Raw genomic sequence first — 18563 nt, 5'->3', positions numbered from 1 at the left:
AAATTCCCACTCACTAACACCACAAACAGCTGGGACTTAATGTCATATATTGTCATATATTCCTTTTATAGCAGGCTAGTATTTCTGCTCAATGCTATAAATCTTACTAGTCCCAAGACTTCATTCTGAGGTTGTTCGCATCACTTTGTTGCTAATAAACAGGAAAAAGAAAGGATAAGCAGTGTATGGAGTATACAAATGGGTGAGACCTTCCATCACACTGTCTCCTGACACACTCTGCCTCTAAGAATGCTATTGGGCTAAAAGTACTATTGATCACAGGCCATGATGTGGCAAAGTGGTTAGAGTGTTTGGGAATTAGGACCATTAGGTCCTGAGTTCAATCCCTGCCATTGAATGTGCCAGAGAGATGCTTTAGTCTGTCCTCATTTTCTCTCTCTCTCTCTCTCTCTCTCTATATATATATATATATATATATATATATATATATATATATATATATATATATATATTTCTCTCTTTTCTCTCATGTTAATAGAAAGAAATCTGGTTGCTTTAATTTTTTTAGAAAATTGTATTAAGGTATTTAAGGAGTGCTAAGGAGTGTTAAGGAGTGCTATAGCCCCCAAGGTTCACATTATTAATGACCAAATTCTACAAGCTCAAGGGGAACTGGGTCTAGCAGTAGAAACGCAGGTTAAGCAGACTAATTCTCAATCAAAGATCAAAATAATCCACTTTTCCTTCCATATGCTCAAAGACAGAGAAGGGATTGCTGGCAAGAGAGCTGGGGACCTGGAAGTGAAAGAATAAAAGAGTGAGGAAATGAATGTGAGAGACTGAGAGTCCAAGGGTGCTTATGTGTTGTAAAGTAGTCCAGACACCCACTGAAAATGTAATCTGACATATGTAGGATTTCAAGAGCTTATCAATAAAACATTCTTTCACTGAGAGGTTTTTATAGAATTCAATCACACCTAAAAATGCAAGTAAAGTAAGCACTGAAAAAAAAAAAAACCTTCCTGTGTCCACATGATAAGATATCAGGACTTTCCAGGAAGACTAAAAATCCTAGCTTCATAGAATACAAATGTGGACAGCAGGCCATCAAAACAGCTAACAAAACCGCAGCAAGCAGCCCATACTGACTGTGCACAGAAAGGGAAGGTGTGTAATGGGCTTGGACTAAAGAGAAAGACATGAAAATGAAATGGCACTGGAATATAACATCAAAACAACAACTAAAGCTAAAGCTGCCTCCATTTCTCAGTCACCAGCAAGACCTCACAGTAGGAATTTGGGGGCCTGGAGCACAATACACAAGAGAGAAAAAGAAAGTCTGTGTGTGAGAGAGTGAAAGAGAGGGTGGGGAGAAAGGGATGGAGAGGGAAGGAAGAACACAGAAGGGGAGGGGAGACAGAATATGAAGCAAGAATAGGACATAGACACAAATATATTTATTTATCTTTAATAAAGAGACAGTCAGAAATTGAGGGGGAAGGGTAATAGTGAAGTAAAGACAGAGAGACACCTGCAACATTGTTTCACCACCTGCAGGTGAGGACCAGGGGCTCGAACCCAGGTTCTTATACACTATAACATTTGCACTCAACCAGGTATGCCACCACCCACTCCCCAAATATATTTATAAATTAGAATGTTATTCAAGTTGTCATTTATGTCAGCACTCCTCCTTTCAATATTCTATTAGACAAGATGCCAGTTACTCTAACATAGGGGCTAGTATTATATTCATTCATTCACTCACTCACCCACCCAATTAACATGCATCAAATATCCAGTAGATGCCTGGGTACTCTTCTCATATTTACAACTCCCAGAAGTCTACAAGATATATATATATGTTCTTTTATTCACAATAAGAAAACCAAAGCTCAGTGAGATAAGTGATTGCCCACTGTCTCAGTTACGCAGTGAGATACTTAAAACCAAGTCTCTCTTGATATGGGAGACATAAGCTTATATGTAAAAAAAAAAAAAAAAAAACACTTTGGGCAATAGCCTATAAGATTACCAACCTTTTCACTTGATTCCAAACTCAAATAAACATCGGAGATGTCTACATACAAAAAGTATGTACATAAAGATTTCAGTGTTTGATGAATGCTTCCTATTTTGAACACATTAATGCTAATGAATACTTATTCTTACTCTTGAATTGTTCACCATGTTGATTGAAGAAAAAAATGTAAGTGGGGCCAAGCAGTGACACACCTGGTTAAGTGCACACACTACACTCACAAGGACCCTGGTTCAAGCCCCTGGTCCCCACCTGCAATGGGAAAGCTTCATGAGTGGTGAAGTAGAGCTACAGGTGTCTCTCTGTCTCCCTGTCTGTCTGTCTCTCTCTCTATCCCTCTCTCTCTCTCTCTCTCTCCATATATATATATATATATATATATATATATATATATATATATATATATATTCCTCTTCCCTTCTCAATTTCTCTGTCTCTAGCCAATAATAAATAAAAAAGAAAATATATAAGAAATAAACTAATAAACAAATAAATAGATAGGACCAGGTGGTGGAACCATGGACAGCACCAAGGAAGCTCCACGGACAGTAGAGAGGGTGCTCTCTTCTCTGTCTCTCTTCTCATCTCTCTCTACCCTTCTCCATATATAAAGAAATTATCAAAACTAGACTTCCCATCTTGTGCACCCCAAAAAAGAAGTTAGTCCATACTCCCAGAGAGGGAGAAATGTTAGGGGAAGATGACCAGAGACTATGAATTCTAACTCCATCAGGACCCAGAAAGAGAAAAGAGGGGAGAAAAAGAAAAAGAAAGGCATTTAGAAGTAATAGTGGTGTAGCTGTGACTTAAAATGAAAGAGAAGGCAAGACCATAGAAAAACATGGTGAAAGAGAGAGTGGGAGAGATAAAGAAATAACAGTCAACCCATATCCATGACCTTGAGAGAATCTGTAGTTCCCAATGAAGGGTATGGGGACACATAACTCTGGTGGTGGGAGTGGTGTGGAATTGTAGCCTTATTATTTTGTAATTTTGTAAATCACTGGTTAAAAAATGAATATCTTCTAATTCTGATCTCTAGTCCATCTGGAGATATTTGGATGAATCAAAGAAACTGGAACATCTACTCATGAGTACATGTGTTCAACTCAAGTAAAGAAAATCAAAGGAGTGTTTAGAGTTAGAAACATTTGCTTTAATGACCCCATCCAAAAATGGGCATAGGAAATGAACAAAACATTCACCACAGAGGAGATCCAAAAGGCTAACAAACATATGAAAAACTGCTCTAGGTCACTGATTGTCAGAGAAATGCAAATTAAGACAACACTAAGATACCACCTCACTCCTGTAAGAATGGCATACATCAAAAAGGACAGCAGCAACAAATGCTGGAGAGGATGTGGGGACAGAGGAACCCTTTTACATTGCTGGTGGGAATGTAAATTGGTACAGCCTCTGTGGAGAGCAGTCTGGAAAACTCTCAGAAGGCTAGACATGGACCTTCCATATGACCCAATAATTCTTCTCCTGGGGTTATGCCCCAAGGACTCCATAACACCCAACCAAAAAGAGGTGTGTACTCCTATGTTCATAGCAGCACAATTCATAATAGATAAAACCTGGAAGCAACCCAGGTGCCCAACACCAGACGAGTGGCTGAGAAAGCTGTGGTATATATACACAATGGAATACTATGCAGCTATCAAGAACAATGAACCCACCTTCTCTGACCCATCTTGGACAGAGCTACAAGGAATTATGTTAAGTGACCTAAGTCAGAAAGATAAAGATGAGTATGGGATGATCCCACTCATCAAGAGAAGCTGACTAAGAAGATCTGAAAGGGAAACTAAAAGCAGGACCTGATCAAATTGTAAGTAGGGCACCAAAGTAAAAACCCAGTGGTGAGGGGTAGACATGTAGCTTCCTGGGCCAGTGGGGGGTGGGAGTGGGCGGGAGGGATGGGTCACAGTTCTTTGGTGGTGGGAATGGTGTTTATGTACACTCCTAGCAAAATGTAGACATATAAATCAGTAGTTAATTAATATGAGAGGGGGAAATCAATTGTATGTCTCAAAGTTTCTCAAAAGACAAACTGAATCTTTTTAATATATAGGCTATGTACTTGATATGTGGACTCTCTCAAAAGCCTAGACCAAGTAGATTAGAAGCTTCCAATAGCACAGCTATATACAAGATACTGGGTACTGTCCAGCAAACCATAACAAAAGGACTTTTCAAAGTTAACCCAATTAACAAATAATGTGATGATAATATTAACTATTGATTGTCTTTTTGAACCCTAAGACAGCAGGAACCTCACATCTTCACTATAGAGCCCCTACTTCCCCCAGTCCTGGAACCCTTGGATAGGGCCCACTTTCCCGTATGCGTCTCCCAATCCAAACCAAATAATATTGCATCCGCCGATCACAACCTAACTAAAGCAACGATTGCCACCTCAACATGCTTCACCTCAGACTGTATCCAGAGACTTCACGTGTGGAATGACAACCCTTCAGCTTCATTACTTGGGTGAGACCTTTCTTTTAATAGTACACTCTAATTTCATCTCAGGTAGTTCACTTTCTAACAAAGTCCCATAACCTAGATATACACCAGTTTCTGTGAGAGAGAGCTTATGTGCACACTTATCCATAAACTACTGCAACATATATACCTGAAAGCAGAAGTACACTAGAGTTTGCAGTGAGTACCTCCCTAACACTTCCTCTCCACTATTCCAAGCTTGGGATCCATGATTGCTCAACAAATTGTTTGGCTTCATATGTTAACTCTCTTTTCAATCACCAGGTTCCAGATGCCACCAGGATGCTGGCTAGGCTTCCCTGGATTGAAGACCCCACCAATGTGTCCTGGAGCTCAGCTTCCCCAGAGACACACCCTACTAGGGAAAGAGAGAGGCAGACTGGGGGTATGGACCGACCAGTCAACGCCCATGTTCAGCGGGGAAGCAATTACAGAAGCCAGACCTTCTACCTTCTGCAACCCTCAACGACCCTGGGTCCATGCTCCCAGAGGGATAGAGAATGGGAAAGCTACCATGGGAGGGGATGGGTTATGGGGATTGGGTGTTGGGAATTGTGTGGAGTTGTACCCCTCCTACCTTATGCTTTTGTTCACTAATCCTTTCTTAAATAAAAAATTAAAATAAAAAAAAGAAACATTTGCTTTTCATTGTTGCAACATTTTTAATGCTTGAATTTTTCTTTGTGTGTGTGTTGTTGTTTTTGTTGTTTGTTTATTTGTTTGTTTTTATGCCTCCAGGCCGGGATATAGCTGGGGCTCAGTTGAGCCTGCACCTACTGATTCACTACTCCTGGTGGCTATCTTTTCCATTTTGGCTGTTGTTGTTGGATATAACAGAAAGACATTGAGAAGGAAGGGGAAGACAGAGAGGGGGAGAGAAAGATACCTGCAGACCTGCTTCACCACTTGTGAAATAACCCCCCTGCAGGTGGGGAACCAGGGGCTCGAACTGGGATCCTTATACCAGTTCTTGCATTTTGTTCTATGTGCACTTAAGCCAGTGAACTTGTATGTGTATTTTTAATCAAATGCATCAAGAAATCACTTAAAATCTTTAGGAACTACTGATGCTTAAGGTAAAAGTTGTATCTGTAACTGAAATATTTAAAACACAAGCATAGCTCATTTGACCAACCTCTTAATAAAAGACAATCTCCTCACCGTAGCAAAACCTTCCCAGGCATTGAGAGATATCTGGCCTAGGAATAGAATAAAAAAGCATTAGTGGTGTGATAAATAATATAAATAATGCAGTTCCACTAATGTTGATAGTGTCAAGAGTAAAGAAAGACACAGAGACAGGAATAGAGAGGAACTGGCATCACAGTTGCAGTGGAGAGCCCTTGAGTTTGACAGAGTAAAATGTTGACAGTCCACCTTACTGCAGCATCCTAGAAGTATAAAAAACAAGGGGTAACTCTCTTCTTGCTTTGAATTGTGAAAGGACTGTTAAGGTGTCCCAGAGGCCTGAAGAGGAATTATAAATGTTTCCTGGAGTCAGAAGAACATAAGGGGCCCTCCAGGTCCCCAAGTTCTCAGTTCACATCATGAGAAATAGTTGTAGTTCAAAGCAGTATCTCAGATTCCATCAGGTTCATGATACTACATATTGATCCTGTCTTGGTGTTTTAACCCCAACAAGAGTTTGGAACTATTAGCATATGAATGACATCAGCCTGAGGCAGGACAGACAGAGAAGGGAATGTATATAAGCACAGGACTTTGAGCAGGTAGCTCTCTGGCTGCTGCTGCTTCTCCTGGTCAGAAGCATCTCAGCGGTATCAAGGTATCTATCTGCCAATGCTACTTCTCCTAGGAACTGAACAAGTTTGACTCTGCTAGCTGGTAATCTTTTAGACCCCTCTACAGCCATGAGCAACCTTTACCAGAGCTGATAATTGTTTATCTTATGGGACTAAACTTTTGATAACTATACACAAACCTAGCATACTCTTAAACCTTGATGATAATTGATTATTTTGCCTTTTACCTGTTTCACCCTAATAAACCTTGTATTATTAAACCTGTTCCCAGGTCCCTGCTGTGAATCCTTTCAGGCGCTGCAGCAGCCACAGAAATTCCTTTTTAAGTTAAATTACAACAAATGGTGACCAATGTGGGTGCCCAGGACCCTGAGATTAAAAGTCTCATGTTCTACTGACACCTTGGGAAACCTCAGTAACAAAAAATGACTGGAACGGAGTGCTGAAAAAAATCCTATGGGCGGCCAGGGGATGTAAGTGCATATAGTACTAAGCACAAGGAAGCATGGAAGAGTCTGGGTTTGAGCCCCCAGTTCCCCACCTGCAGGGGGATAAACTTCACAAGCGGTTAAGCAGATCTGCAGGTGTCTATCTTCTCTATCTATCTTCCCCTCTGCTCTCACTTTCTCTCTGTCCTGTCCAATAAAATAGGGAAAAAAACTGAAAAATGGCCACCAGGAGCAGTGGATTCATAGAGCCTTACACCAAGCCCCAGCGATAACCCTGGGGGCCAAAAATGAAAAGAAAAAGTCGTATTAAAATCACTGCCTTTGCATTCTGGTAGGAGAATATAAATGAGGACAGACAACATACAAAAAGGAAATTATATATAGTATGTTAAAAGAACACTGAATTGGGGGTGAGTGGTAGCTCACCTGGTTGGGCGCAAATGTTACACTGCTCAAGGACCCAGGTTCAAGCTCCCGGTCACCACCTGTAGGGGAAAAGCTTTGCAAGTGGTGAAACAGTGTTCAGGTGTCTCTCTGTCTCTCCCTCTTTATCATCCCCTTGCCTTTTGATTTCTGACTGTCTCTATCCAATAATTAAAGATAGTAAAAAAAATTTAAAAAATAAATTAAAAAAATAATTTAAAAAAAATTGAACCATGGTTCCTTGGGGAAATACATGGTCTAGGTCACTGCAGACCTCTGGTCACAACATTTTCATCAATTAATCAATACATAGTCTGTGTGTGTGTGTGCATTTCTTATTTAATATATATTTTTGATTCCTTGACATTAAACCCACAGCCTAAGTGAAACTCAGCCTCATGCCCTTAGAAACACTTCAGCACAAAGGTTGGGGGAGGGCTACTTCAAACAGTGAAATAACTAACTCAGCTGGAACCATACCATCAAGTTTCTCATTGGTCTGTGCACGTCCACAGGTAACTGAAAAAAAAAATCATGAGCATTGATTTGGAGGTTAAAAGTAAATGTTAGTTAGTAGACAAATTTTCAAACATGGAATCTGCAAATAATGAAGACTGACTGCATATAATGAGGTGTTGATGGGGCATTCAAAAAGCAATTAAACATTCCACCTGGAGAGATGAGAGAGTTATGTGGGCTCCAAGGCACTCCTCTGCTGAGTTCCCTAGTGCTACCTCATCACTCAGACAAAAAAAACAAGGTCTTTCTCACCACAGCCTGCAGGGTTATAGATAATCTGACTGAATGCCTCCAGTCTCCTTTTCCCTTCAGCCTTCTTTCTGTACCTGAGACCATCCTGCTCTGCCCACATAAGCCTCCTCACCAACCCTTAAGCATGACAAGACTGTCCTTTAGGGCATCTGCACAAAGGGCTTCTCTGCCTGAGAAGTCTCCCCATAGATGACAGTATCACTCCTTTACTCCTTCAAAGCCTTGCTCACATGGCATCTTCTCAATGAAGGTGACCTATCTCAAATTACAAGCTCCCCATGTCCAGTGTGCTCAGAACTCCCAGTTTACTTAAACTTGTTTTGCTTTTCCTTCCCCCCTTAACACACCATGTAATTTTCTTATCTTAGTATATTTACTAGAAATGGTCTGTCCCCATTCTTTTTTTTACCAGCAGGATTATCATTGGGACTCAGTACCTGCACTATAAATCCACTGCTCCAGGAAGCCTTGCTTCAACTCCTTATCTTTTGCCTTGACAAGTAACTGGGCATTATTTCCAACAAAATAAACAAATAAATCCCAAAATCTCACAACCTTTGAAGGAGTTCACAGAGCTGTGGATGGATGCAGGAGTGCATGTGGTAATGGGCACTAGGCAAACTTTCAAGACAAACACACCTTGAGCTGGGAGTCAGTAGTCAGCAATCAAGATCCAGTGACATTTTGGTTCCTACACTGAGGAGCACACAGCCTCTGCCTGAGAAGACAGGAAAAAAACCTGGTCAGGAACTAAAACTGGGGCCAGGCAGTAGTGCACCTGGTTAAGTGCCCTCATTATAGTGCACAAGGTTCCATGTTCAAACTCCGGCACCCCACATGCAGGAGGAAAGATTCACAAGTGGTGAAACAGAGATGTAGGTATCTGTCTCTCTCCATCTCTACCTCCCTTCCCCTCTCAATTTTTCTCTGTCTCTATCCAATAATAAATAAATATAAATATTAAAAAAGAAAGAAAGAAACTATAACTGTAGCCTGCCCAGACTATGGCAGAGGACTGCCAACGGCTAGAGTTTAGTCTAAAACATGGCAGCAATACTTTATTCTGTATAAACCTACCGAAGATTTTACTACTTTCTGTTTCGTTTTTTTCTTTCCATTTTTTTTTTATCTAAGAAAGGAGACATTAACAAAATCATAGGATGGGGGAGTTACAGCTCCACACAATTCCAGCCACCCAATCTCCATATCCCATCCCCTCCCCAATAGCTTTCCCATTCTCTATCCCTCTAGGAGCATGGTCCCAGGGTCGTTGTGGGTTGCAGAAGGTGGAAGGTCTGGCTTCTGTAATTGCTTCCCTGCTGAACATGGGCATTGACTGGTCAATCCATACTCTAAGTCTGCCTCTCTCTTTCCCTAGTAGGCCACCAGGTTCCAGATGCCATCAGGATGCCGACCAGGCTTCCCTGGACTGAAGACCCCACCAATGTGTCCTAGAGCTCTGCTTCCCCAGATACTCTCTGTTTCTATCTCTCCATTCCCTCTAAGTTTCTCTCTATCCAATAAATCAATATTAGAAAACATAAAATTCAAGATCAGTCAGGAGAACTCTCACAAGACTAGACATGACCTTCCACATGACTCAGTAACTCCTATCCTAAGAATATAACCCAAGGACCCCATAACACCCAACCCAAAAGATATGTGTACACTTATGTTCATAGCAGCACAATTTATAATAGCTAAAACCTAGAAGCAGCCCAGGTGCCCAACAACAGATGAAAGGCTGAGAAAGCTGTGGTATATATACACAATGCAATATTACACAGATATGAAGAACAATGAACTCACCTTCTCTGACCCATCTTGAATGGAGCTAGAAGGAATTATGTTAAGTGAGCTAAGTCAGAAAGACAAAGATGAGTATGGGATAATCCCACTCATAAACAGAAGTTGAAAAAGAAGAACAGAAAGGGAAACTCAAAGCAGGATTTGATTGAATTTGGAGTAGGACACCAAAGTAAAAATCTCTGGGTTGAGGGTAAGGGTGGATGCTCAGCTTCACTGGGGGGAGGAGGGGATAGGATGAAATGGGACACATTTTATTGCTGATGGGAATGGTATTTATGTACACTCCTATTAACTGGATGTCATATAAATCACTATTTAATTAATATGAGAGGGGAAAAATTTGATTGAATGTCTCAAACTTTTCAATGCACAGACCATAGGAGAAGGAGTCTTTGAAATGTTTACTCTCCTAAAAGCTTTGACCAGGATAGCAGAAGCAACTGGTGGCATTACTTTATGAGATACAGATAACATCAAAGGACAAATTATGGTGAGGTCATGTACAATAAAGAAAATCATAGAATTTTAAAAGTCAACCCAATTGCCAAATAATTTAATTATAGCAATAACTATTTGTTGCCTTCTTAAAACCTAAGATAGCAGGAACCTCCCATTTCCTCTATAAAGCCCAAATTTCCCAGTCCTTGAATCTCTAGGTTGGGGCTTGCTTTCCTGCATGCTTCTCTCAATTCATACCAACTGATACTGCATCTGCTGATCCCAACCTATTCAATCCACTGAGAACCACCTTGGCATGCTTCACATCAGAATGTGTCCAGAGGCATCACACTCCCAGACCTTAAACTATATTATAAAGCCATCATCATCAAAACAGCATGGTACTGGAACAAAAATAGGCACACAGACCAGTGGAACAGAATTGAAAGCCCAGAAATAAATCCCCACACCTATGGAAATCTAATCTTTGATAAGGGGGCCCAAAGCATTAAATGGAAGAAGGAGGCTCTCTTTAATAAATGGTGCTGGGAAACTGGGTTGTAACATGCAGAAGAATGAAATTGAACCACTTTATCTCACCAGAAACAAAAATCAACTCCAGATGGATCAAAGACCTGGATGTCAGACCAGAAACAATCAAATACTTAAAGGAAAATATTGGTAAAACACTTTCCCACCTACACCTCAAGGACATCTTTGATGAATCAAACCCAATTGCAAGGAAGAAAGACTAAAGCAGAAACAAACCAATGGGACTACATCAAATTGAAAAGCTTCTGCACATCCAAAGAAACTATTAAACAAACAAAGAGATCCCTCACAGAATGGGAGAAGATCTTCACATGCCAGACATCAGACAAGAAACTAATCACCAAAATATATAAAGAGCTCAGCAAACTTAGCACCAAATAAGCAAATGATCCCATCCAATAATGCGCAGAGGATATAACAAATCATTCACCTCCGAGGAGATCCAAAAGGCTAACAAACATATGAAAAACTGCTCTAGGTCACTGATTGTCAGAGAAATGCAAATTAAGACAACACTAAGATACACTAAGATACCTCACTCCTGTAAGAATGGCATACATCAAAAAGGACAGCAGCAACAAATGCTGGAGAGGATGTGGGGACAGAGGAACCCTTTTGCATTGCTGATGGGAATGTAAATTGGTACAGCCTCTGTGGAGAACAGTCTGGAGAACTCTCAGAAGGCTAGACATGGGCCTTCCATATGATCCAGTAATTCCTCTCCTGGGGTTATACCCCAAGGACTCCATAACACCCAACCAAAAGAGGTGTGTACTCCTATGTGCATAGCAGCACAATTCATAATAGCTAAAACCTGGAAGCAACCCAGGTGCCCAACAACAGATGAGTGGCTGAGAAAGCTGTGGTATATATACACAATGGAATACTATGCAGCTATCAAGAACAATGAACCCACCTTCTCTGACCCATCTTGGACAGAGCTACAAGGAATTATGTTAAGTGAGCTAAGTCAGAAAGATAAAGATGAGCATGGGATGACCCCACTCATCAACAGAAGTTAAGTAAGAGGATCTGAAAGGGAAACTAAAAGCAGGACTTGCCCAAATTCTAAGTAGGGCACCAAAGTAAAAACCCTGTGGTGAGAGGTAGACATGCAGCTTCCTGGGCCAGTGGGGGGTGGGAGTGGGTGGGAGGGATGGGTCAGAGTCTTTCGGTGGTGGGAATGCTGTTTATGTACACTCCTAGTAAAATGTAGTCATATAAATCACCAGTTAATTAATATGAGAGGGGGAAAATCAATTGTATGTCTCAAAGTTTTTCAAAACACAAACTGAATCTTTTTAATATATAGACTGTGTATTTGATATGCGGACTCTCTCAAAAGCCTAGACCAAGTAGATCAGAAGCAACCAACAGCACAGCTATATACAAGATACTGGGTACTACTGTACAGCAAACCCTAACAAAAGGACTTTTCAAAGTTAACCCAATTACCAAATAATGTGATGATAACAGTAAATATAGATTGTCATTTTGAACCCTAAGACAGCAGGAACCTCACATCCCCACTATAGAGCCTCTACTTCCCCCAGTACTGGAACCTTTGGATGGGGCCACTTTCCCGTATGCCTCTCCCAATCCATATCAAATAATATTGCATCCGCCGATCACAACCTAATCAACACAACGATTGCCACCTCAACATGTTTCACCTCAGACTGTGTCCAGAGACTTCACGTGTGGAATGACAACCCTTCAGTTTCATTACTCGGGTGAGACCTTACCTTTCTTAGTATTCTCTAATTCCATCCCAAGTGGTTCACTTTCTAACAAAGTCCCAAAATCTAGATATACACCAGTTTCTGTGAGAGAGAGCATATGTTCACACGTATCCATAAACTACTGCAAAATATATACCTGAAAGCAGAAGCACATTAGAGTTTGCAGTGAGTACCCCCCTAACACTTCCTCTCCACTATTCCAAGCTTTGGGTCCATGATTGTTCAACAATTTGTTTGGCTTCATATGTTAACTCTCTTTTCAATCACCAGGTTCCAGATGCCATCAGGATGCTGGCCAGGCTTCCCTGGACTGAAGACCCCACCAATGTGTCCTGGAGCTCAGCTTCCCCAGAGACACACCCTACTAGGGAAAGAGAGAGGCAGACTGGGAGTATGGACTGACCAGTCAACGCCCATGTTCAGTGGGGAAGCAATTACAGAAGCCAGACCTTCCACCTTCTGCAACCCACAATGACCCTGGGTCCATGCTCCCAGAGAGATAGAGAATGGGAAAGCTTTCAGGGGAGGGGGTGGGATATGGAGATTTGGTGGTGGGAGTTGTGTGGAGTTGTACCCCTCCTACCCTATGGTTTTGTTAATTTATACTTTCTTAAATAAAAATAAATAAATAAAATAAAATAAGAATGTATCCAGAGACGTCAGGCATGGAATATCAAACCTTCAGCCTCATTACTGAGGTTAGACCTTTCCTTTCTTTTAAATCCATATTGAGTAGTCCACTTCCTAACAAAGCCTCATATCATCTGGGTCCCATGAGATAGGGCAGAGGTATACAGGTATCCATAAATAAGGGCAAAATATATACCTGAAAGCAAAAGTGCACAATACTCTGTAGTTAATCAATAAATGAAGCAAGAAAGTAGGAAAACCTAAAAAGGAAACCTTAAAGTACCTAATGAAATAGTTTCTACTTATACCTAGATAACCTCCTCACCTACCTCCTATAGCATGCCCCTCAATCACTCCAAAGCTAACCTTATCAAAGTAAGAACTACAAAAGTTGAATAAGGGCAAGAGACTGACATATTGGTGACTCTTTAGTCACTATCAGGCCACCCCATCACTTGGGGCCCAATTCAGGGTGTCCTGGGATTCCCACACAAACACAATGAGCCTAGACCTTGAACAGATCCTTCTCTATTGTCACTGGTCATCTCCATCAGGAACAACATAATGGACCCTTTTGGGAGCCCCCATAGGAACTTGCCCTCAATGTGGATCAATAATGGTAGAAAATGTTCCATCTTCCGAAGGGGGCTTGGATAAAATACTCTATCTACCACCTGAAGAAGATGGGTCCTGACTCCCCAACTCATCTGCACTATTCCAGCCTTTAGGTCTATGACTGGTCAACAATTTGTTTGGCTTTGTATGTTAACTCTCTTGTCAACCACCAGGTTCCAGATGCTAGCAGGATGCCAAGCATACTTCCCTGGACAGACAACCCCACCCATGTATCCTGGAGCTCCGCTTCCCTAGAGCCTTTCCCCACTGGGGAAGGAGAGAGACAGGCTGGGAATATGGATCGACCTGTCAGTGGAGAAGCAATTACAGAAGCCAGGCCTTCAACCTTCTGATTCCCACAATGACCTTGGGTCAATACTCCCAGAGGGTTAAAGAATAGGGGAGCTATCAGGAGAGGGGATGGGATGCAGGGTTCTATTGGTGGGAATTGCGCGAGGTTGTACCCTTCTTATCGTATGTTTTTTCAATGTTTCCTTTTTATAAATAAAAAAAATTTTAAAAAATAGGAAAATTATCAGGGGAGGGGAGAGGATACGAAGTTCTGGTGGTGGGAATTATGTGGAGTTGTACCCCTCTTATCCTATGGTTTTTGTCAATGTTTCCTTTTTATAAATATAAATATAAATTAATTAAATAATAAAAAAAGGAAAAGAAGATGGGTCCTGAAATTGGTGCAACTTGGAATGTCCCTACTGATGACCACAGAATGCAAGTTCAGACCTACAGGGATGTAGAGGTTACATAGGCTCCTATGTTGAATGTGGGCCCCAGATCAAATCGATGGGGTTTACAGTGAACAGTATTTATGTACCTTTCCCATATTTGGGAGCTACTCTCTTCCCTGATCCAGTTTCCTGGTCCTTTTTCCAGCCATGACATCATCTCCCCAGAAAATAACTGGTTCTACCTGCATATCAGATGCCAGGCTCAGGCAAAAACTAATAAAGTCATGTGCCCTTTAAAATATACCAAAAATAGACCTACTAGCTATTTCCAAAATGGAGACCCCAAATCTTCATCTGCTATATTCCAGCCTTTAGGTTCATGATTAATTGACAATTTGTATGGCTTTATATGTTAACTCTTTTTCAGCCACCAGGCTTCAGATGCTAGCATGATGCCAGGCGAATTTCCCTGGACAGATAACCCACCAATGTGTCCTGAGCCCTGCTTCCTCAGTGCCCTACCCCACTAGGGGAAGAAAGAGACAGGCTGGGAGTATGGATTGGCCTGTCAATGTCCATGTTCAATGGGGAAGCAATTACAGAAGCCAGACCTTCCACCTTCTGCACCCTATATAGACCCTGGGTCCATACTCCCAGAAGGCTAAAGAATAGGAAAGCTACCAGGGGAGGAGATGGGATATGGATCTCTGGTGGTGGGAATTGTACCCCTCTTATCCTATCTTGTCAGTGTTTCCATTTTATAAATAAATAAATTTTAAAAAAAGAAAATGAAAAATTCATGGAAGTCAAGATAGTACAACAGTTATGCAAAGACTTCACCATCTGAGGCTCCAAAGTCCCAAGTTCCATCTCAAGCACCACCGCAAAGCAGAGCTAAACATTGCTGTGCAAAGAGTGAAAGAAGAGGGGCTGGAGTGGGACAGAGAGAGGGACAGTGAGAGGCTGATGAGAATCAGGCTTTGCAGCTAAGTAACATTACACCAAGAATATGACCGGATGCCAGGATCAATGTTCTGTCTATACCCACTGTGGTCATCTTTTGTGTATCATACTCCTTTCAATGTTGCCTTCCTTCTATTACTACACTAAGACAAGCCCTCAGTTCACTGAAAGATTTGTCCACACTGTTCAGATAAATATGTAGGCCCAAAATGGGACTGCTCCCATCCAGAGCATCATGTTATATAACTTCTTTATCCTTGTCTCTGCTGGCATTGACCAGAAACAAGTCCATCTGGTAAATGAACCTCAAACATCTATCCAGTTCTGGGCTCTGTTCTTCCTTTCTTGTTTTCAATTCCTTTTCTATTTTTTTTTCTTTCTTGTTCTTTATTCTTTAGCTTATAAAAAGCTTCCTGTCTTTTGTCCCATTTTTGTGGTTTTTTTGGTACCTTGGGAACAGAGACTGCCAGGTTCACGAGGTGTGAAATAAAGTGTGTCTTTATCACATAAATTGTCTTTCCTTGCTCATTTTAAACACCACACAGAAAGAGACTTGGGGTGATTGAAGTTTACTCACCCCCCCCCCAATGTTTAGCTCACAATCTCCTCCCCCAAAGTGGGGGAGTGTCTTCAATCAAACAGAGGATGCTGTTCCCTCAATTACCTGGGGACAAATACTAGGGGAAGATGACCAGAGGGCCCTGAACTCCAACTCCATCAGGACCCAGAGCAAGAAGAGGAAAAAGGGAGGGACATTTGGATGTAGTTAATAGGTATATGTGTGACTTGGAAAGGAAGAGAAAATGGGACCATGGGGGGCAGGGGAGGGAATATATACAAATGTAGACAGATGGCTGTAGAAATAATAGTTAACCCATATCTGCAACCTTAGGAGAACTGCTGGAGCTTCCAATGGAGGGACTGGGGATTCATAATTCCTGTGGTGGGAACAGCGCAGTTGTACCTATTATCTTGTAATTTTATAAATTAATATTAAATCACTAATAAAAAATTAAAACTTGATTTAAAAAACATAAGTAATACATAGAAAGAATTCAATTACCTTTGAGCCTAAATGTCAGAGCTTGCCCCCAAGAACTTTCAAGGTGATCACTCACAGGAAATAAGATAGGCAGAAGGTTGGGAGGAGGGAGGGAGTAAGTAGGGGTTAAGGGGACTCACCAGAACTGGGATAGCACATGGAAAGGTCATAGGACCTAGGCTCCTGGGGGAGAAGTTTCCAGAGACACCTGGAGAGATGAGCAGAGATCCACCCAGCAGAGAAAGAGGGCAGCAGTTCTAACATAGCCAGCAAGCAAACTGTACAAAGACCCTGAGAGAAGAAATATCCAGAGGAGTTCAGGAAATTGCCAGTGAATCAAGGGGCAGGAGAATGTGGGAAGGACTGTAAGCAATGAGGATGGGGCCTCAGGTTAGTAAGGCTTTGTCACAAGTGACTTGGAAACCAGTTTGGGGGGCCGGAGAATCCTTGACACAGCTCTGAGGACTTATTTTGGCCACAAGTGATTAGAGTGGATTAGAAAGGGGGCAAAATAGGAGACAAGGGTCTAGGTAGGAAACCAAACAAAGTAAATAGATTATATAGAAAGGTGATTTGTAAAATCACAAGGCAAGGCCAGTGAGTCACCAGTCCTGACAGAAGGTCATTCAGACTCGAACAGGTGGACAAGTTCTGGAACTTAAAATATAGAACTAGGGAGGAATGTAGATTTCATATTTTAGAAGTTAGGTCTGGGATCAGGCAGTGGTGCACCTGGTTAAGCACTCACATTATAGTGCACAAGGATCTGGGTTCAAGCCCTGGTCCCCACCTGCAGGAAGAAAGCTTCACAAGTGGTGAAGCAGGGCTGCAGGTGTCTTTCTCTCTTCTGTATCTCCCCATTCTCTCTCAATTTCTATCTCTATCCAATAAATAAATAAATAAATAAATAAGATTAAAATTTAAAAAGACTTAAAACGAAAAAATAGCTACATCATTCAGAGAAGGAAAGAAAAGACTAGAGGAGGATTTAGTGTAGAAGAGATAGAGATGTTGAAGAGGAAAGAGGGGATGAGTTTCAAGGGCATGACCCAGAAGTAAGCTTCAGTACCATGGTACCTTTTTCTGTTTTTTTTTTCTACCTGCAAAGGTCAACCTAGTGACAAGGAAAGCAGGCAGGAAGGAAGGAAGGAGGAAGAAGGAAGGGGAGGAAAAGAGAGGGGAGGAAGAAAGAAAAACAGATGGAAGGGTTCAGAGAGATAATTCACTAAGTAGAGCACAAGCTATGGTGACAGAAACCTGACACTGTGGTGGCCCTCTTGTGATTTGTTTGCTCTCCTGCTCTCTCTCTCTCTCTACAATGAGCCAGTGCTCTGAGCAATTGCTCAAAAATTATTCAAATGTTTGTGTCTTCCCACAGTGTAGACTTACCAACTTTCAGAGCCTCAGGCATGAGAGTCTCTTTACAATTTATTTTATTTCATTTTTTTCATTTATTTTATTATTTTATTTTACCAGAGCACTGCTAAACTCTGGCCTATGATGATGAGAGGACTGAACCTAGGAGTCAAGAGTCTCAAGCATGAGTCTCTTTGCATAACCATTATGTTGTCTACCAACATCCCGCCTCCTGCCGATTTACCCACTTTCTACCAAATAAAAGAAAGCAGATCAGAAACTTACAGAAACCTGGTGACAGTGGTGGTGCCATCCTTGTAACTATAGCAGAGGCAAGGCAGCGGCGTGGTGGTGGGCTGGGCTTCAGAGGTCAGCCTCCAGACCTAAGAAACTAGTTGCCAGGGCCTGGATGCCTCCCTATGTGGGGAGCAGACAGGTTGGAGGTCAGACAGTGCAAATTTTGCAAGATGTTTCTGTTTGTTCCCCCAGAGGAAAAGTCTATGTTCTGTTACTGGCTAACTCATTGCTGACTTTAGGCTTTCTGGGTTCTCTCTCCTCGGGGAGGGTTTGATCTAATGCCAGAGCACACCCAGTGAGTAAGGAACAATTTGTGTGCTAAAATGTACTAGAAAAATAATTAAATGGTGGAGGTGGGTGAGGAGTTTGCTTCTGAAAAGGACCTATGGGAAAAGGGCTGGAGGCCACGGCCTAATTAGCACATACAGGTCTTCTAGTCCCCTCTCTTGCTGCTTGCAGTTGGTCAGAATGTTTCCAGGCTGTTGACTGCCCCCAGGCATTGTCTCTCAGG

General features: G+C 41.7%; 1 long non-coding RNA gene across 1 annotated transcript in view; it reads right to left on the bottom strand.

The window, feature by feature from the left end:
- LOC132537687 (uncharacterized) overlaps positions 1-18351 on the bottom strand; it is a 35202-nt gene extending 16851 nt beyond the window's left edge. Inside the window, exon 1 of the long non-coding RNA XR_009549148.1 lies at positions 18041-18351. This is a non-coding gene — a long non-coding RNA (uncharacterized LOC132537687). The remainder of the gene's footprint in view (positions 1-18040) is intronic.
- Between the last annotated feature and the right edge of the window lie 212 nt (positions 18352-18563).

Source organism: Erinaceus europaeus, chromosome 3 (assembly GCF_950295315.1).
Source record: "Erinaceus europaeus chromosome 3, mEriEur2.1, whole genome shotgun sequence".
Classification (NCBI taxonomy): domain Eukaryota; kingdom Metazoa; phylum Chordata; class Mammalia; order Eulipotyphla; family Erinaceidae; genus Erinaceus; species Erinaceus europaeus.
Note: the sequence above shows the minus strand (reverse complement) of the source record. Positions and strands in the feature narration are given on the sequence as shown.